The sequence below is a fragment of the Protopterus annectens genome, chromosome 5.part0, assembly GCF_019279795.1.
Source record: "Protopterus annectens isolate FY-2018-M chromosome 5.part0, PAN1.0, whole genome shotgun sequence".
Classification (NCBI taxonomy): Eukaryota; Metazoa; Chordata; order Ceratodontiformes; family Protopteridae; genus Protopterus; species Protopterus annectens.
In genome coordinates this window covers 1,674,115,143-1,674,137,330 of record NC_056735.1, presented here as the reverse complement: position 1 = coordinate 1,674,137,330, position 22,188 = coordinate 1,674,115,143, and the positions used below count along the sequence as shown (strand labels likewise).

Below are 22,188 nucleotides of genomic sequence, written 5' to 3'. Positions count from 1 at the left end.
GGAATATATTATCTCAAACAATAAAAGGCTGGGAAAAATGGAAGCAGCTTTAAACAGATATTCAGATAAGATGGTAAAACTGCAAAACTCAGAGGCTGAAATGAAGAAAAGGCTGGCTTAATGAGACTGTACAAGAAGGAATGTTTAAAAAAAATGATAGAATTAGAGGACAGAGCACACAGGGAAAACGTGAGATTTTCTGCTGTACCAGAGAAGCTGGAAGGAACTAACTGTATTCATTTTTATGAAAAAAAAAAATAAGCAACTGGATTGGTGTTCCACAAAAAGAATTAAGTGAAAGGACATATTGTGTGTATGCTTTATGCAACAAAACTTAGCTATGAGAAAGCAACTTAAGCCTGTAGTAGTAAAGATGCAATTTTACCAGCAGAATGAGTCTATTCGGACAAAACTGTGGCAGAAGGACAAAGTACTAAAAGTGGGAGACAGCAGTGTGTTTGTGGAGAATGACTACTCATTGTACACCAGGCAGAAGAGGAGTAAATATATTCCATTCTTCAGGAAATGTCGAAGCAGGCATGAGATTTAAACTGCTGTACCCAGCTATCTTCAAAATATTTTTCCCTGGAGGGAAAAAATCGCTTTTTGATGAAGTACACGCCAAGGAAGAAATACGAAAGTTTATCCAAAAAAAAGTGAGTTGTAAAACAGAAGGATATTCTGCTTCTTGTTTTTCTGATAATAAAGACCATAGGGAGAGACTGCCAGTGAAACATTTTCCAATGTCTCAATAGAAAATGCTTGCGAGAAGGCTAAAAGCACAAGAGTTGACTAGAATCGAGAGTATTTTGGAAATGAAGCAGAGACCAGATTTGGGAGATAGAGATGAACAGAAATAAAACCAGTAACTTGGAAATTGACAGATGTGGGATTACAAAGTAATAATTGTATGTATTTCTGTTCCCATGTTGTAGTATTCATACTGTGGTATTTAAAGCACTCAGGCGACCCAACGTCGGCTCCTATACAAAAGCTTAAGCCTGACTGTCGTAGGTGCATGGGACATCACACATAGGGCCATAAACCATGGAGTATAAATGTGACATCAGCATGCACAGACCTCAGAACTTTTCAGCTACAGACTATTAGTTTGACCGCTTCGCTCTTACTGCTGAAGACTTCTAAAAGATAAGTACCCCATTGGGGTTTGCCTTTTTCATACTTTCCTAAGCTTTAGCTTGGTTGTTGTAGTTGTTTTTCTTTAGCCAATGTCTGAGAAAAAGAGTAAATGTAGTTGTGGGCACCAGATTCCTCACAATGACTCCCACAACTGCTGTGTTTTTTTGCTTAGGCAAAGAGCATGACCACAAGGCCTGCTCTGTTTGCCAATGCTTCATGGCTAAGACCTTACACAGCCGTCTGTCCATGTTGAATCTATTTTTAGAAAATCAAAGGCTTAAATGCCTTGTGCTTAGGATGGATCCCAAGTTGGCTGCCCAAGCCAAACAACTGAGGAAGAAGGCCAAGGCTTGCAGGCCTTCTCCAGATGCTGTTCCACCTTTGGATGTCTCGCCAACTACCGTTCTAGGAGCCGAGTTACACTTGATTACTCAGAAGAGGCCGTGATAGTACCCATGGAAAGCACTTCACCGGACTTGATTCAGATGTTGGTCATAACCGGCATCGAGGGGGAACCATCGCTGGACCAGCAAAACCGAGACCTCTTCTACCACAATGCAGGCCTCCGTTTCTCTGCCCACCCAGATGCACACTCCTTCTAAAAGGAAGCAGAAAACTAAATACTTGAGCCTGACGCCTCCTGCAGCCCTGGACTGGGAGTCCTTCACTTCCTCCTTAATGCAGGTCTTTATGGCACTTAGGCCTACAGGCCCTACTTTCACTAGCATCCCTGTACCGAGTCCTAGGCCAGCTCTGCCTCCTCCCTGCCTCTACTCGGCACACAGTTAATCAGGAAGACACAGACCAGTCTTACTCCTCCTGAGGAATGTGTCTCCTATGTTTCACAGATTGCCTTTCTTATAGACTATTACTCATTTGGAGGACTTTTTTGAAGGGGACTCCCCACCTAAGGACTTATCATTTAGGGAAACAGTCTCAAAAATGAGAGTATTTCAAGTGGGATACTTCTTTAGTCTCTGAAAACCAGAAGAGATACTTTGAGCTTCTGCAGCTTGACTCCCCTTTACCTTCAGCCATCCCTATAATACTACCAGCTTTCTTGGATGCCTTCACTTCTGTTTCCAAGAACCCAGACTCTCAACCTCCTGCCCCTAAGAGCCCGGATACTTTTTGCAAAGTCCCTGATGACTACAGGTTCCTAATAAAACCACCTTTGGCTGACTCCGCTGTTATTGCAGTATCCCCAGACAAGACCGTCTAGGCATTTGCCTTCTGCTTCCTTACTGAAATCCTATAAAGAAAGTAAAACCATGGGCAGGATGGGGAAAAAGGTATACACTTCCTGTACCCTAGCTTTCAGGGCTATAATCTACTAAACCCACATGGTGAAGTATGCCCTAGACCTAGTTTCTCAGGACTCCACCTTGTTGTCTACAACCTCGGACTGTCCAGCCAAATTTGACATTTCCTTCAAGTGGTCACTGGCCACCCAAGTTGCCAGATGCACACTGTCCACTGCAGCTATGATGCTGCAGAAGCAGTGGCCAGATCTTCTGCCACTGAATCCACCTTGTGCAGAGACTTCTAGCTTAGATTATAACCTCTGCCAAATGATGTTAAAGCCAAGATCATGGATGCTGCTCTGGGTAACAACCTTCTGTTTGGCAAGACTGCTGCAGAACTTTTTAAAAACTTGCAAGAAAAAAAACAAGGAACTGCAGGGCATTAAGCAGTTGCTGGTGTCCCCAGTGCCCAGATATTACAGAAACTACCCAGCCTAAACTTCCTTTGTTAGAAGGGCTACTTCCACATCTCACCCCTCTACTGCCAGACCACATAGGGGATCTTGGAGACAAATTTATCCCAGATCCCCTCACAGGAGCGGCCTTAGGTCAACTGGTGACCTAGGCAAAAGGGCACCATGGCACCGCCCACCACACCACCCAGTGCCCCCATCCTGGTCTACCTACACCAAATAAATACTGGAAAAGTGCCCCAACTAAAGCGGCACCCTAGGCAGCCACCTAGTTGGCCTATGCCTAAAGCCGGCTATGTCCCCTCAGCCACAACCCCCCCCCCAACAAACAGCCCTTTCTAGATAGAGAGGCCCCTCCTCTGTGTGACTGCCTTGCCCAAGTGCCCCTGTCTGTCCGCCTTACCCAATGCCTCCCTTTTTGGAAAACCATTCCATCATCCAAAAAGGATACTTTCTTTCCTGGAAAGAAAAACCTACACCAATAAGAATGCCATTCTCTCCCAAAAATCAACTCCCTCTACTTCCTCCCATCCTGGAGGAAGTAGTCTCCCAGAGAACCATAGAACCATTTCATTCAGGTCAGGAGGGAAGAGGCTTCTACTCCCGCCTCTTCTTAGTCCCAAAAAAGATGGCCCCTGGAGACCTCTCCTGGACCTTTAAACCTGTTCCTACAGGTCCCCTCCTTCAAGATGCTCTCCCTTCAAACTCTTTTACCCCTCATTCCTTCTCAAGCTTCCATGGTTATCCTAGACCTAAAGGGTGCATATCTGCATATCCCAGTCTAACCCTCCCACCGGAAGTTTCTACGCTTCTCTGAGCCCTCTTGTCTACTGCATTGCCTTTTGGCTTGTCTACAGCACCCAGAGTTTTTACCAAGTGCTTGGCCCCAGGCATTGTCCACTGCAGAACCAAGGGAATACAAATCTACCCTTACTTCGACATTCTCATTTTGGCAAAATCACAGTCCACCCTTCGGGCAAATCTCCAATTCATCATGTCCCTTTTAAACAACCTGGATTTTATTCTCAACCTCCAAAAATTGTCTCTCCTCCCACAACAGGACAAGGTTTTCCTAGGGTGCAGAATCAGAACAGATCCAATGAGATCCTTCTTACCACCAGACAAGGTTCAATCCCTGTCCTCCCAATCTATGGACAGAATCACATTTAACTGCAAGGCAGTTTCTACAAACTATAGGTCTCATGGCTGCCATCATTCCCATGCTCCCACTAGCAAGGATGCACATGAGGAAATTCCAATACTTAGACTGGTCCCAGTGCCAACAACCTCTAGACAAACTCATCCTCCTTCTGCCCTGCCTAAAATTAGAGCTGAAGTGGTGAACTCAGCTGGTTTCCTACAATCGGGGAATTCCTCTTCAACTTGTACCACTTCCCAGTCTATGCACACAGATACATCAGACCTAGGATGGGGAGCAACTCAGCAGGGCTACATGGTACAACAGCGCTGGTCCCGTGCCCTGCAAAAACAGCACATCAATGTCCGGGAGATGTCTGGTGTCATCCTAGCTGTAAAAGTTTTCCTTCCCATGCTGCAACCAGGAATACTCCACGTTGTGACCGACAACACGACTGTCATGTGGTACCTAAACAAGCAAGGAGGGACAAAGGCATACTGGTTATGTTGGATAGCCCTGTTAGTGGGAAATAGCAGCCAAACACAACCTCTTCCTGAAAGCCTCATACATCCTTTGTCAGGAAAATAAGCAAGCGGACTTGCTCAGCAGAACCACATCTCTGCAAAATGAATGGATGTTACACAGGGACACCTTCCTACACATAGTCCACCAGTGGGGCACACCACAACTGGATCGGTTTGCCTCCCCCCAGAACAGACAACTGAACAAATTTTGCAGCAGGACTCGCTTACCACTAGCTTGGAGAGTGGATGCCTTCAGTTTTTCATAGCAGGGAATGTACTTATACACTTTCCTGCCCTTCCCTCTAATTCAGTGTGTCCTTCTGAAAATCGAGAATGAACAACCAAAAATCTTGCAGGTGACTCCCCTATTGGCCAAGGCAACACTGGTTCCCCCTTCCGTTTTCACTAGCCAAGGGCAATCACCATAAGTTACCCCACCAGGTTGACCTACTAACTCAGCAACAGGGATCCCTCCTACACCCATAACTGTCTTTACTACAACTAACTCTGCGGGTGATGAGCTTTTGATCCCTTTTAGACAACACTACTCAAAAGATGTGCTCTCGGTCCTGAGGGGGGGAGGCCAGGAAACCAAAAACAGAAGAAACTATTTATATAAAAGGCAGAGATTCTCCAAATGGTGTTCTCTGAGAAACCAGGAACCATTTCTAGCATATCCTCCCCTGGTCCTGAACTATACCTGCGGACTCGTTAAGGAGGGACTAGCTTACTCTTCAAAGTCCATCTCTCAGCTATTTCTGCATGCTTGCCTTTATAGCCGCCTCTTCTCTCCAGACTGGATGTGAAACTTTTCCTGAGAGGGGTCTTACACATCAGACCATCAAGAAAGCCCATTCTGCCTCAATGGGATCTCAACTTCGTGCTAGAAAAGCTTACCCACCCACCCCCCTTTGTGCCAGTCAGCACAGCATCTCTTCAAATGTGCACATGGAAAACCATCCTTTTAGTGGCCATTGCCTCTGCTAGAAGAGTGTCTGAATTGCAGGCCCTGATGCCTTGCCCTCCTTACACCATCTTCCACAGTGACAGGGTTTCCCTACACGCTAACCCCTCCTTTATGCCCAAAGTAGTTAATGAGCTTTCCTTAAGCCAGTCCATTCACCTACCCACCTTCTTCCCCTCTCTTACTAACTCCGCGGAGAGGATCCTCCATTTCCTGGATGTACATAGGCAACTGAGATTCTACTTGGGCAAAACCAAACCTTTCAGAAAATCTGACCAACTGTTCATTTCCTTCCATCCCAGGGCCTTGGGTAAGGCAGTCTCCAAACAAACTTATCTCCTACTGGATTAGAAAGCCCATCCTTTTTGCTACTCTCATCGTCACAAACTATTGCCTCAAGGAGTGAAAGCATTCCACTAGAGGCATGGCTACCTCTAAGGCCTTCATGAAAGGACTAGACACAGCTTCCATCATGGAGGCAGCCCACCTGGTCCACAGTCCATACTTTCACTAAGCACTACAAGCTGGACTAGGTCTCTAGGGCCAGGACAGGATTTGCCAAGGCAGTCCTGCAAGGATTCCTAGAATCCTCCACCTCCCAACATTCTTTCTAGCTGTGGTACTCTCCCACAGTATGAATACTGCAACATGGGAATAGAAGGACGTAGAATAGTTGTGTAAAATCTTACCATAACCATAGATGTCCTTCTCTTCCATGTTGCAGTGTTCCTTCCCACCTTCCCTCCCCCTGATATCCTCTATCTTCTCAAGGGTATACCCTCACTACAGGCCACTCATTACAGCCCTGCAAGGATATATGCTTTTGCTTCTCCTTGGTCTTATAGTCTCTTCTGTGGGCTTCAAGTTCTGAGGTCTGTGTGCCAATGTCACAGTTATACTCCATGGTTTATGACCCTACATGTGACGTCCCATGCACCTACGGCAGCCAGGTTTAAGCTTTTTTATAGGAGCCGACATTGGGTTGCCTGCGGGCTGGAAATCCCACAGTATGAATACTGCAACATGGAAGAGAAGGACATCTATGGTTAGGGTAAGATTTTACACAACTGTTCTATTTGTGAAACATGATGGAACAAGAAAATCTGGAAATATTGGACTTTGTTAAACTTAGGGGACTGTAAATCATATATCCTAAATTCATGTCATTAATGTTTGGAAAAATGCTCAGAAGGGAAGAGGAGGTAGAAAGTTAACAGTAAGTAAAACAATTTTTTTAGTTATGATACTATTTTAATAGTGCATGATTTTCTTTGCATGCTATAAAGCAAAGCTTTCCTCAATTATTTTTAAGTGTAGTTGGAATACTAATTTAAATAGGTGCTCCTATTTTTTTCTCCCTCCTTCTCTTTTTCTTGTCTAGTTTTAATAAATGTAGGCACTGCAATTAAAAAAAAAAAGAGGAGAGAAGAAAAAATCTGGTTAAAAGAGCATGACAGAAGAAAAATTGTGTTTTTTCACATTCTACCATAGGGGAAGAGACTGGCTTAAGGTCCTTAGCTTAATCTAGTAACAATTTTTAAGAAAAAGCAATTAAAGGAAAAGAATATTGAATATTATAAGGCTTTTTTTTCTAGTAAACAAATGTACACTTGGCAGTTTGTGTCTGGTTCTCATGTCTGTAGGAGACAATCTGGTAATGAGAAATGTCTTGGCAAAAATGTGTTCTGAAATGTTTCAAGTATTTTCCCAGCTGAAAGAGCTATAAAGTTAAGACAAAAATCAGACCGCACTTAGTACAAGCTGTACCATGCATCTTAGCATGGATAACTTTCCTTTTATGTTATCTGAAGTCTGTGTGTGGCTTTCAGTTTGGAACATTGTTCCTATTAGGAGAATAAAACTTCAGTATTTGAAAAGATGTGCATAGTTTTGTGTTAAGTTAATAGGTTTTAGGGGATATTTGTGTGTGTATGTGTTTCGATTTTCTTTCTTTCTTTTTTTTTTTTTGTTTAAAGGCTTTCAGTAAAGCAAAAAGTTTTGTAAGATGTGACATAGGCTCAAGTGGAGATGAAAAAAAAACAGCTGTATAAAATATTAACCTGCCAAACAGAAAATGCATGTAACACAAAAACTGGAACTAGACATTTAACAAAAAGTTGTTGCACATAAAAGGTGGGAATGATAACTTTTCAAGACAATGATGCTTTCTGTAATGTCTCTAAATGTCAGTGGTCTCCCAGGTAAATACAAAAAAAAGAGTATTGAACTATATTAAGAAACGTTGAATGCCAATAGCTAAGCTACATGAAATACACTTGGAAAAAAATGAGCATGTGAATTTGATAAACATTCTCAGTATGGTTATTCAGCAGAATACCTGTGGCAATGGAAAAGAGGAGTACTTACATTAATTGCAAGGGGGAGCTCTAATAGTGATAGGAGAAAAAAAGATAATGGTAGATGTGTAGTACAGTACTAAGGGGCTGCTGGCAAGGGAAGAGGGTTACACTGGTATGCATTTATTTTCCACCAAAAAACTGCTATAATGGAGATTAAGAAAATTCTGGGAGAAATAATTAACTTTCAACAAGTAATATTACTTGGGGACTGGAATTTGATCTGCAACAGTGAAGATGTGCGTGGCGGGCCCAGAAGGGAAAATATAACAAAGGAGGGTAGATTTTTGAAGACATTTATAAAAATGTTTGGCATGGAAGATGTGAATTCAGTGCTAAGAGTTTGGAGTGAATTTATATATTATTCCCCAAGATACAAAAACTGGGCTAGGCTAGACAGAATTTGCATTTAACAGGAACATGTGCGTTCAATTGAAGGTTTTGCTATGACCTCCCAATAACTATTTCAGATCATGTGCCAATAATTAAAATAAAAAAAGGTTAATAAAATAGGAAACACTGGTGCTTTCCCACCTATCTGTTGAAAAGAGAGGAAATTAAAGAATGGGTAGTTGAAATGCATGAGCTATTAGAGGAGAGAGACATTTCTTCAGAAAATATAGCTAGGAGGTGGTATAAAATTAAAGTGGAGTTTAAAAACTGGGTGGAAATGAAAGGGAGATATGGTTAAGAAGTAACAATTTATTTAGAGACTGACAAATGTTTAAGTATTGCAAAGCAGAGGGAATCCCACAGAACAAGAAAAGGAACAACTGTAGAATGCCAAACAGAAAATACGGGATTACCTCGATAATGTGCATGAGTTTAGAAAGATTGCTGTTAAGCAACTGTTTTTTTGATAACTCTAGAGCGCAAAAACTTTTAGCACGATGACTCAGGCAAGAAAGGGCTGTCGCCATGCTTAGGGAGTCTATAACAAGGAAGATAACGAGATCGGGTAAAAGTATTAGAAATATTTAAGAAATTCTTTGAGAGTCTGTATATAACAGGGAATGTGGAAATCAAGAAAAGGTGCAAATGGAAATGTTTATGGAAGAATTGTCTCCCAAGCTTAGGGGTAGATGAGGCTCAGATGTTCATCATGTTACCCTGCTGCAGTCATCACACTTGGGGTTATCCTGCCGTCAGGTGGTCCCGCAGTCGGCCTGAGTTGCAAAGTCTTGGTCCGGCGTCGGTTGCTGTCGCTTCTTCCCTGACGTCAGTGCACCAGGGGTATATAAGAGGTATCTGACGCCATTTTCTCCAGTCTTTCTTGCCGCGCAGTGCCTGAAGCAGAAGCAGTTTGCAAGTGCCAGTCGGCCGACACCTGAGATTTTCGAATCGAATTTCAGTCCGAAGTCTTCAATAAAGCTAAGTACCCCATTGGGGAACCTTTTCTTGCCTCAGTCCGATGTCAGAAAAAGTTAACAATTGCATTTCTTGTGGGAAGCAAATACCTCATAAGGACTTCCATTCTTATTGTATTTCTTGCCTAGGCCCAGACCACGATGTCACACGTTGTCGGTTTTGTGCTAGGTTTAATAAACGAACTATCAAACGCCATTTCGACTTTGCATGACATTACTTTGGTAGGAAATTTAATTATATCATGCCGTCTGAGCAGCCGACAACTGGCATGCATAAAAAACGCAAGGATAAGGACAGGCAGCCTAGGAACAAGTCAGACTCCGAGGCCTTTGCTGGGCCTGTCGCTGGTTCTCCAGTTTTCAGTGAGGTGCCTACGCAGCCCCTGACGACCGCAGATTTGGAACCCCAGACAGCTGCAGATTCTCAAGCGGAGTGTACTAGGCCAAAGCAGCCATCTTCATTAGGCCCTTCCGACACCGGAGCAGAAGGAGACCCCGGTGCAGTGGAAACAACTTCAGTTGCAGAAGGTGTCTTCAGACCGACTACACTCACCATTAAATCTTATGCTAAGCTTAAAATTCCCTTAAAACCAAAAAAGACTGTACATCAGTCTACAGTTCAAGGCCCCATGCCTAAGAAACAGATGCTTAAGACGGCTGAAGATTTGATTACCCTAATCAGGGGTTCCCATTCCCCTCCAGATAAAAGACCAAGACAAGAGGATGGTTATGCTTCCTCTGACAAGGTTTCCATTTCCTCAGATTCTTCTGAGGAACAGGATTACACTTTTCCCCTTATGAAGACTCTGATGCTGAAGAGACTATTCCCTCAGCATCTCCCCCTGAAGACTACTCCTTTGGGGAAGCTTTACAAACCACGAGGGAACATTTCCACTGGGAAGGCCAGGACTACTCTGATTCTAGGAAAAGGCTGTTAGAGTTCCTTTTACTACCCCAGCACAGACCACTTGCTATCCCCCCAGTTTTAGATATTGTGGATGATGTTTACTTGGAGTCTAGTCTAAATCCAGACTCTCTACCTCCTGCTCCAGCCAAACCAGACCGATACTACAGAGTACCTGACTCTCTCAAATTCCCTTATAAAAGCCCTGTGGCTGACCCAGAAACAATTTCCCAGGGTCCCAAGGGGGCTAAACCTTCTATGGCTAAAAATCCTGTGCCCTCTGAAAGGGATTCCAGAGCGCTAGATAGATGGGGAAAGAAAATGTATACCTCAGCAACTCTGGCTATGAGAGCATTAAATTGTCAGTTTCACATGCTGAAATATCAGCAATTCCTAATGTCTCAGTTGAAACAAAAAATGAGCATACATTCTGAGCAGTCTGAATTCAAGGAAATGCAGGATCTATTGCATGCAGCTGAATAGGTGGGCAAACATACTTTACAATGTGGATTTGATTCATTGGAAGCTTCCTGTAGAGCAGCTGTTACTGGGTCTGTCATACGTAGACATGCTTGGTTAAAAGAACAAACCCTACCTGATCATTCCCTCCAGTAGAGCTCTTTTGAGTGTGTACCTTTAACTCCCAGTGGGTGCGGCTTCAGCCTTTAAAACATGAAGTTATCACCTTACAGTTCTAACAAATACTCATCGGCAGAGGTCATATATCAATACAGTCATGTTTGCCATCATGTATGCTTCAAGATAAAATATTCTGATACCTTGTATGTAGCATGGTTTTGAAATTATTAATGCAAATATGAACAGGCAATATTTGACGTCTAGAGGCGCAGTAGGAGGTAACTGCAGAAACGCCTGGAGAAGTCACTCGGCAAAATTATTGGATGCACCTTTACAGCAGGATGTATTATTTGGTGTCAAAGCAGAAGAGGTTTTAAAGAAAATGGAGGATAAGGCAAAGTCTATGCTGACGGTCAAGGATTTTTTACAGGTACAACCTCCTCGTTTCAGCAGAAATTGGCCAACAAAAAACTGGTCCTTTCCAGCTTTTGACAGATCACAAAGGGGCAAATACAGATGCCCAAGGGGTAGAGGTCAGTCACAAGGCCCTTACAAACCTCGCCAATGGGGTTCTGCTACCCAGAAAGGAGGAAAAGACAGGCCCCAAGCTAGCAGAAGACAAACACAATGACTCAATCCTCAAACTACCAAGCAAAGCTCTCCTGGCAGCTCCCTTGGGAGGAAAATTAGCATTTTTTGCAGACAACTGGCACATCATCACAAAAGACAAATGGGTCCTAAACATTGTCTCACAAGGATACATATTCCACTTTCATACCTTGCCAAGGATAAAAGGAATGCCAAACCTGCCACCAAATCAATGGGCAGAGGCACAAAAACAAATTACAGCTCTCATGGACATGAGAGCCATTCAACAGGTACCTACACAGGAGCAAGGACAAGTATTTTACTCAAGACTCTTTCTAGTCCCAAGAAAAGACAGAGCACGGAGACCCATTCTGGATCTTTCAATTCTGAACACCTATCTGCAAGTACCAAAATTCAAGATGCTAACACTACAGCAGCTTCTTCCCATGCTGGGCAAGAATGCTTGGCTAGTAATGTTGGACCTCAAGGAGGCATACCTGCATGTCCCTGTCAGACAAAATTGCAGAAGATATCTTCGCTTCATTGCAGGTTCAATGCATTATCAATTCTCTGCACTGCCCTTTGGCTTATCTCCTGCGCCCAGGGTCTTCACAAAATGCCTGGCACCAGTAATTGCATACTGCAGACAGAGGAATTCATATATACCCATACCTGGACGACTGCATTATTCAAGCAGAAAGCAAGGACATTCTTTTAAAGCATCTGGCATTTGTCAAACACCTTCTAAGTTGCCTAGGGTACACAGTAAACAAAAAGAAATCAAAAGTAGTGCCCTCACAAAACATAATATTCCTGGGTGCCAGCTTGAATACAACGGCCCAGATGGCTTATCTCATGCCAGACAAGCAACAACAGCTGACTCAATATTTCAAAATAATGGCAACAAAGTCCAACTCCCTGCAAGAAAAAATTCTGCAGGCCTTGGGATTAATGGCATTGTGCATACTACTAATACCATTTGCAAAACTGCATATGAGGAAACTACAATGGTACCTGAAAAGCGTATGGACTCGGCACAACCACAGCTTGGAACAATGATACCACTCATTCCCTGCCTTCAACAGGAGTTTCTATGGTGGGCACAGGCATGTCAACTCAACAAGGGTCAGCCTTTCACCTTACCTACAGCTAGGCAAACTATGACAACAGATGCATCGGACTATGCCTGGGGAGCACACATGGCAGGACAGTGCATTCAGGGCAAATGGACTACAGATCAAAGGCATCTGCATATCAATCAAAAAGAAATGCTAGCAGTACAGAATGCCCTAACAGCTTTCAAGGACCTCTTACACCCAGGACAACTAATAATAAAGACGGACAATACCACAGTAATGTGGTACATAAGCAAGGGGGCACACATTCCTACCCTCTATGCAGGCAAGCAATGACCTTGTGGAACACAGCACTGTCTTACCAGGTTCAATTACAAACACAATTCCTGCCAGAAAAGAAAAACACATTGGCAGATGACCTAAGCAGAAACATCATGGATCCACACAAGTTGAAACTAGATCCCCAAGTATTTGCAACGATAGCTCAAAAATGGGGATGCCCAGACATAGATCTGTTTGCCAGCCCCCAAAACTACCAACTTCAAAAATTTTGCACAAGGACATTCCATCCACAAGCTTGGAAAGTGGATGCCCTCTCATTCACTTGAAAAACATTGACAGTATATGCCTTTCCTCCACTGCCTCTTCTAGCAAAGGTACTGCTGAAAGTCAGATTAGAGAGGCCACAAATGATACTCATTGCACCAGACTGGCCACACCAGCAATGGTATCCGATTCTAAGAAACATGGCCCATGGCCCACCATGGATTTTACCACAAATTCCTCGCCTGCTCATCCAGCGAGACAGTCAGATTCTGCACAGCCAGCTCAAGACTTTAAACCTGGCTGCATCGCAAATTACCTAAACAACCAGCCAACACCTCTATCCAAAGCTGTTAAGGATGTCATTCTGGAGGCCAGGAGGCCCAGCACCAGGAAAACTTATTCAGACAAATGGAAAAGGTTTTGCGCCTGGAACCAGGCTAAAGGCCAAAATCCCCTTGATCCAAACGTTCCTCAGATTCTACAATATTTAACTGAGATGTTGCACAAAGGACTTTCCTTTTCATCTGCTAAGATCCACGCCTCAGCAATTTCAGGTCATTACAACACGGATCCTCCTTTATTCTCACATCCACTCCTAAGACATTACCTCAGAGGGGCTAAGAACATAAGACCGCCCAGGAGAGCACCAACACCTACTTGGGATCTCAACTTTGTTCTGGAAAAGCTTACACTGCCGCCCTTTGAAACAGCTTTTTCAGCCGATTTAAAATTTCTTTCATGGAAAACTGCCCTGTTACTAGCAATAACCTCAGCTAAAAGAGTCTCAGAGCTTGGATAAAACTAAGGCTTTCAGAAAATCTGAACAGCTCTTTGTAGCCTATGCTGCAGGATTACAAGGAAAAGCCATCTCAAAACAGACCATTTCTAAATGGATAGGGCATTGCATTCATTTCTACTACATGCATCATGGGAAACCGGTACCTGCTAACATTAGGTCCCACTCCACCAGGGCTACAGCTACATCAGCAGCCTTTCTCAGGGGAGTGCCAAGGATATTCTGGAAGCTGCAACTTGGAGTTCAGTGCACACCTTCACTAAACACTATCACTTGCCTCTATATTCTAAGACTAGAGCTGGTTTTGCCACGGCAGTTTTGCACGGCCTACTAGCTTCTTCTAACCCTGTTTAACTCCACCACCCATCCTTAGCTTTGGGATTCAACCCGAGTGTGATGACTGCAGCAGGGTAACACTATGAACATAGTACAGTTTTGTACCTACCATAAATGTAGATGTTCGAGTGTTCACCCTGCTGCAGTCCAGGTAACCCTCCCTCCATCCCCTCTGAACTAGCTGAACTTCTCTATACCACTCTATCCTATACAACCTCTGTGGTGTATTTGCTTGTGCCTGAAGCTATACATATATATATATATATATATATATATATATATATATATATATATATATATATACGTCCCAAAAAACCCAAAAAATCAGATATGTAGTCTTTAATAATTCATTAAACAAAGGAGTACAGTGTTGATGAATATATTTTACCTTTAAAGGCAGTGTTTGTAATATACCTTCATCATGAATTATAGTAAAGTGATGAATAAACCAACGCGACAACCATTGCAATCCAACGTTATTTCCAGCAAATAAGTCCTGAACACATTGTAGCTGAAGTAATCAAAAACATGAAAATATAGAAAGTCATGATCAATAGTATCACAATTTCTAAAATGTTTAAACCGATGTAAAATAGTATAATATATGTCAACATTAATATTAATATATATACCACATAGTCAACATCCTAAATCATAACTACAATCATGCCAAATGATTATCATGCATCACACTTCAGCAGATCAAATTATGTTAATATAAACTAAATATCATTGTGAGAGCATTGACATACCACAATACAATGTTCTTTACATTGTACATACCAGATCAAAATTATATAGCACGACTAATAATCACATTAATTCATTACATTATTTAATACCTGATTTTAAAGCTGAGCCAATCGTGGATCTTGAGATTGGCGGCTCATAGGGGTAGGGGGTTAAATGAGTCAGTGCCATTAAAGCCAGCTTTAAAATCTAGAGGTATTAAATAATGTAGTAAATTATTAATTATTAGTCATTATATAATTTTTGATCTGGTATGTACACCGAGTAAGAACATTGGGCATATTGTGGTATGTCAATGGCTCTCACAATGATATTTAGTTTATACTGGCATCTATTAACATAATTTGATCTGCTGGGAAGTGTGATGCCTCTGCTTTCCGCATGATAGACAGTCATGGCTATTTTTAGATTGTAGTTATGATTTAGGATAGCTGACATATATGTGGTATATATATTAATATTAATGTTGACATATATTATACTATTTTACATCAGTTTTAAACATTTTTAGAAATTGTGATTAAGTGTAGTTTATTGTAGGTACTTCATTGATCATGACTTTCTATATTTTCATGTTTTTGATTACACTTCAGCTACAATTATGTGTTCAGGATTTGAGCTTATTTGCTGGAAATGACGTTGGATTTACCAATGGTTGTCACGTTGGTTTATTCATCATACTTTTACTATAATTCATGATAGAGGTGTATATTACAAACACTGCCTTGGTAAAATAATATTCATCAACAATTCTGTACTGTTGTTTAATGAATTATATAAAGTTATATTTGTTATGCGTTGTTTCAAACAGTATTATAATTTATAAAGGAAGTGATGCTGAAGGGGTGTATGTTAGGATGTGACGTGACTGCTATATATGATGTGATTAAGTGTTTTTAAAATGAAACGTCTGATGAAGCGGGAAACCGCGATAGCGCTAACGTTTTTTATTAAATAAATCTTTTCTATTGTATATTAGTTGCTGGATACATCTGCTATTTTTACAAGAAGTTTGCGTTTTATTCATTGCGTTCATTGGGATTTGTGTCGATACACATATATATATATATATATATATATATATATATATATATATATATATATAGCCTACCTATTGGGGGCACCTGACATCTGGGGCAAGAAAAACTGATGAAAATGGTGTTGGATGCCTCTTGTATACCCCTGGCGCACTGACGTCAGGGAAGAAGTGACAGCAACCAACGCCGGACCAAGACTTTGGAACTCAGGCTGACTGCGGGACCGCCTGATGGCAGGATAACCCCAAGTGTGATGACTGCAGCAGGGTGAACACTCGAACATCTACATTTATGGTAGGTACGGTATGGTAGGTACAAAACTGTACTTTACTAATGGTTAGGATAGGAGGAGATGAGATTATGTATAACCAATCTACAGGTAAGTCCCCAGGAATAGATGGTATTCCTGTGGAAGTTTGGAAGCTAGGAGGAAAAATTGATAAAGATCTGGAATTTTTTTTTTTTAGCAGTGTTTTAAGAGGAGAAGTGCCAGCATCCTGGAAGAAAGTGGTGGTAGCTGTATTACCTAAAGAGGGTAAAGATCCATCAGATCCAGCTTCATACAGGTCCATTTAATTGCTAAACAGTAATTATAAAGTATGTGTTTATAGTGGCTCAAAGATTGGCAAAAATGATACTAAAATTGATAGATATGGATCAGTGTGGTTTTGTGGAGGGGAGGCAAACATTTGACAATGTTAACAGAACACTGATGATCCAGAGGGAAGCAGAATGTAAGAAAATACCAGTGTTGGTGGGTCTTGATGCAGAGAAAACATTTAATAAAATAAGCTGGTACTTTATGAGCAGGGCAACGGAAGCATTTGCATTCCCTGATTAAAATTATAAGGTTGATTAGGATGATATATGTGGGATTGGAGGCAAAAATTAAAGTGGGTGGGGTCTTCTCTGATGATTTGTGCTTGAGCAGAAGAACCAGGCAGGGGGTGCCCTCTTTCCCTCTTTCCCCTTTGCTATTTGCATTATATTTAGAACCACTGGCAAAGAAAAATGAAAGACAGAAATCCAAGGATATATTTGGTATGGTAGTCAAGAAAATCTGGCTCTGTTCATAAATATTTTATACCCGACAAAATCAGAAAGGGACATTACAGTTTTGTGGAACATTTTGAGACTGTTTCAGATATTTTTGGGATAGAAAATTAATGAAGCTAAAAAAAAGGCGGTAACAGTAAATTATGTACCCACACATTAATTGGTTCAGCAATATCCATATTTATGGGGACATGATGAAATGAAGTATTTAGCAGTGTGGCAGCTAAGGATATGTGGGAAGAGACTAAGCAAAAGATAATGCAAAAACTGAGAAAACTGAAGCACTGTTATATGGATATTGATAGTAAGATGCAAGTACTTAATGTTTTTCGTCCCTTTAGTTTTATACACAGGTCAGGCATATTTTTATCAACCAGAGGAGAAGTTGTGGATAGCAGCTAAAGAACTGAAGGATTTTGTCTGAGAGGGGAAGACTGCAAGAATCAAGTGGGATAAGCTGATTCTTCAGGAGAACAGGGCAGATGGGGATTCCCCGATTTGAAGGGGTATTTCAGAGCAACACAGTTAAGGCTCTTATACATATAGCACAAGCTGAAAATTATAATTCATAGTTGAAAGGGATTATGATGGAATGGGGGGAAGCTCAAGAAACAAGGGGATACAGGGATTTTGGATGCAGACTTTTAAGGAGAATAACCATAGTCATGCAGAATATTATATTCATAAAGTAGCAGAAAGTATTCTAAGAACTAAGCCGGCATCGGAATGGAGGAAGGAGATAGGGATGACTGCAATTAGGGATAAAGACAATAGGCAAGAGGGGGCTGGAATTTTTTTTGAGTAAACTGGCAAAAGAATCAAGGTATTGGGAGCAAATAACTAGAAAGGAAAAGTTAATAAACGGGAAGACACCAAGAATTTATTTGGACTGCAGGTTAGTGATTGCCTTCTTTGTCAAAGATTGATATCAGATTATAGGCAAAGTCAAAAAATAGGGTGGTCTTAAATGAAAGACCAACACTGGTAGAGTTTGTAGTAGAATCTAGAACAGAAGCTGGCATTAAAAAAGGAGTAAATAGTAGAGCATATAAATTTTACATGATAACTTTAAGACTCAGAGGAGGTTAGAACGGATTGGGAAGAGAGAGACTGGATAAGTAATTCACAAAGAAACAGTTGGGGGATATATGTATGTCTCCCAAATATGCAACAAACTCTAAGATGTTGGATCTTTGCTTGGAATGGTTTCATAGGCATTTTTTATACCCTAAGTAGAGTCCAAAGAATTTTTCTGCAGGTAGATTGCAAATGTTGGAGGTTTGATGGGGGAAGTAAGAGGTAACTGGGAACATATGTTTTGGGAGTGTAACAAGTTTGTAGACTTTAAAGATTCATTGCAGACTGCTTTGTCAGCGATACTGGGTGGGCAATCTAGTATAGCTAAGGAAATGATTTTTTGAGCTATGATACTGAATCGGAATTGCCTAGGCATAGTAAGGCCTTGCTGAGTCTAATTATGGTGGCTGCCAAAAAAGCAATTACTAGAAAATGGAAATCAAAGTCTAAACCAGCTGTACTAGTAGTAGTGAATATAATAGAGAGAAACCAACTGGAACTGTGATCTTTAGAAAAGGATAGGAGCAAATTACATAGGTAAAAGTGGGAATTGTGGAAACAACGCATGCTGAGGAGGAGCAAGGTTTAAAAGAAGGCAGGATTTGAATGAGCTATGTAAAGTTTGACAATGATGGGATAGATTATAAGTAATTATAATGTTTCAACTACAATTGTATCAACATGGCTTGTAATGTGTTTGCAACTGGAATTGTATTGGGATGGTTTGTTTTCATTTATGTAAATGTAAGATTGTCTATGTCATTGTGTAATAATTTAATAAAGATGTTTCTTGTGTGACAATACAAGACAGTTTGATAGAAAGGACATAGACAGGAAAAAAAAGAAAAACAAACTCAAACCCAGCATGGTTTTTGACCCTCCCATAGTACAAATACAGCTGTTACACAGTTCAAAGATACAGTGAACAAAAGCCAGAGATGGCAGTTAATTTGTTTCTGCCCTATTCATTGACATATCAAAGGCCTTTGATATGGTCAGCCATGCTAAACTACTAGAGCAAATAGCCTTAGGGTCTAACACGAAAAACTCTAAACTGGTTCAAGAGTTATCACACTGATAGATGGCAAGCCATGGTCTCACCTTTTCTTCCTGTTAACATTGGCGTCCCACAAGGATCAGTCCTTGGTCCTGTCTTCAATATACTTAAAAATTATCTTCGCACTATCACACAGCATGCTTCTCTCATGCAGTACACTGATGACTCAAAACTTGTATGTACTTCCAACAACCATACACATCTCAACCAGATTACACAAGAATCCCTCACTATTAGGCATGACCGTAGGCAACAACTTTAAATTTGATTTACACATACAAAATGCCATAAAAAAACACCAGAAACCAGCCTTATTCTCCAGATCTAGAAACTTCCTCACCTCCACATCCAGATGCACCTTTGCTAATAATTGCCTTCTGCCTTCTCTTCTTTATGGAGTCCCCATCTTCACTAGTCTTCAAGTTTCACTTACTGAAAAACTTGAACAGTCCTACAATAAAATAGGCTTATTTGCATCAAATTCTCACCGCCATACTCAGTATTGCACTGCACTGAAAACGCTTAACTGGTTAGAACTACCAAACTACGTAAAATATATTCAGCTAATCACCACACATAAAATCATTAATTACCGAGCCACCTGCCCACCACCTACCCAGCCTTAAATTCTGTACTACAAAAACACTCCCCTAAATGGCCCCTGTGATCAAGTAACCAAGTTCAACTCATTGTTCCTTGTTGTTTGTCTTTCGGCTTTTTCCTGGTAAGGGGTCACCACAGGGGAACTCTGGTCCACTAATGATTGGCAGTAGATTTTTACGAAACGCCGAGGTGCCAGCTCGATGCCAACCTTCAATGAAGGCACGCCCATTTACGCACGCATGTCTTTCGAACGCTACCCAACCGCAGGGAGGACATGCAGACATCACACAGAAGGCACTCCCAAGCCAAGCTGAGAATCGAATGGGAGAACCTCTTGCTGTGAGGTAACAACGCTACCACTGTACCACCGCGGAATGCTTCAACTCACTGTTCCTAAACCAACTAAATCAGCAAAGTATGCTTTGTAGTCTCACTCCAGAACTAAAATATGGAACACTATGCCCACATCTGTAAAGATGGACACAACCCTCAAATCCTTCACACACACACTTAAAAACTATCTAAAAAATACACAGCTATGCTCGTGTAATACACCAGGGTAATCAAATAGTTCTGTAATTTGTAACTGTAACAGCATTACCCTCCATCTTGCTATTATACTTTTTACAATTGATAATTTCTTGCCTCTTTTACTTACACTACTGTCACTACACAGTCCCTTAATTTTTCTAGCTCCCTTTTGCTTCTTTCCCTATCTGTACCCCACACTTTGCTAATAAACACATAAATCTCCTACTTTCCATCTCCTGTAGTTCCTCTTCTCTGTCATTTCTGTACTGTAAGATTGTCTACCAAGTATATTATATTAAGAATGATTTAACTGTCAAGCAGAATCATATAATTGTAAAAAGACCACTTGTCTCATGTATGTAGTCTCCTTAGTAATATTTAATGTGCAAGAGTTTTATGTAATGTATGTAAAAATTCTGTGCTATCCATTATTGTATATTCTTTCTTGTATGTGAAAACGTTCATTGGTGCTCTGTAATAAGCTAATTGTCTCTGGAGCTTTTCTCCCCGGGCCTCCACTGAAATTGGGCACCCACCCAGTTAGACTTTACCGATAAACAAATGTCAAATAAATAATCCTCATAACTTTGTTGTTCATTACTAACTAGATTTGACATCCAAAAGTGGAGCTGCTTTTGGTTCTGCAGTACTCCAGAATATCCTTCCATGAGGGCTACCCAAGATTCACGTAGCTGAGGACTCTGTCCCAGTCATTGAGGAATGAATGAAAAGGACAACATCAGATGTTAGTTATGTAGTCAGCATAACTATGCATCTGTGTTGTCCATTTTCATTCTTCCCCCTTCCTTTCATCTTCTGGAGTGACCTTGTGGATATTATGGAAGCTTTTGTTTCAAGTTTGAGCCCCAGCCTCTGCTATTTCTATTTTTCTTTGACTCTGCTGAGGTCTTACAAGTAGGGTTGCCACCTTTTCAAAGAGCCGAAGTGGGACATTTTCGGGACACACATCACATTTTACAGGACGACACATACCCACGGTCAGTACAAAGGATAAAACTTTACTTTTTTGCCTAAATAAAAGCTTATTATTGTAGCAGTTTAGTTGCTTATTCTGTTTCTTGTAACATTTAGGTATTTTAGATACAGAAATAACTATTTTATGCAACTATTACATAAAATATGGGACATAATTATGCCCTACAATCGCAGGACATTTGCCATTTTTAATATTTTTGGTCAGGACACAACTGCTCAAAGAGGGACTGTCCCTCACAAAGTGGGACAGGTGGTAACCCTACTTACAAGGCGGCAGCAAACTCAATCTGAGGTATAGCAAGTTAGCTGGAGCATTATGGGTAGAGGGAGGAGCTCATGAGTTGAATCAGAAAGACTGGTGTATGTGGCAGAATCTGATCCGAGATTGTATCCGATACCCAGTCATTGAGGAAGAATGAAAATGGACAACACAGATGCACAGTTAAGGTGAGTACATATCTTTAATTTTTCTGAGCAAGAATACTCTGCAAGAACCTGCATAAGGTATAAAATGCCTGCATTAAGTACATTTAAGCAGTAGACAGTCAATGTTTTTGTCCATTGAAAAGACCCCTCACTGTGAACACACTAAGGTATATTTTGAATTTTATTAAAGGAAAAAGGCACTTGCTTGAATCCTCATCTTTTGAATTTCCTGGGACATCATTTTAAATTGAGCTTCCAGATTTTGTGCTTTATGTTGTACAGGGTTTGATGCACATCTCGTGCATACTCTTACAATTCTTGTTGTGTGGGTTGCGATGTAAGAAGTACTGTACTGAACATCTAAAAATCATATGGTGCTGTATGTGTTGTGAACACACATTCACATAGTGATTTCATGGTGCCAGCAGCTCAGTGGGAAATAGATGCAGCAGCAAGAGTAAGCCATTATAATTTCATTTCCTGGCAGTTCATAACTAATGTGCAAGTTCCCAAAATGGTAAACATTGTGTGCCTTCTTGAACACCATGTAATACTAGTGTGCATCCACTTATGAGCATAATCCTCTGTTATGTCAGATCAGTTGTGTAACCGTCTTTTTCCTA

The 22,188-nt window shown here is 41.1% G+C and overlaps 1 protein-coding gene across 1 annotated transcript in view; it reads left to right on the top strand.

The window, feature by feature from the left end:
* Nucleotides 1–22,188, top strand: part of BRWD1 (bromodomain and WD repeat domain containing 1) — a gene marked incomplete in the record, with an annotated part of 4,378,631 nt that overhangs the window by 1,454,943 nt on the left and 2,901,500 nt on the right.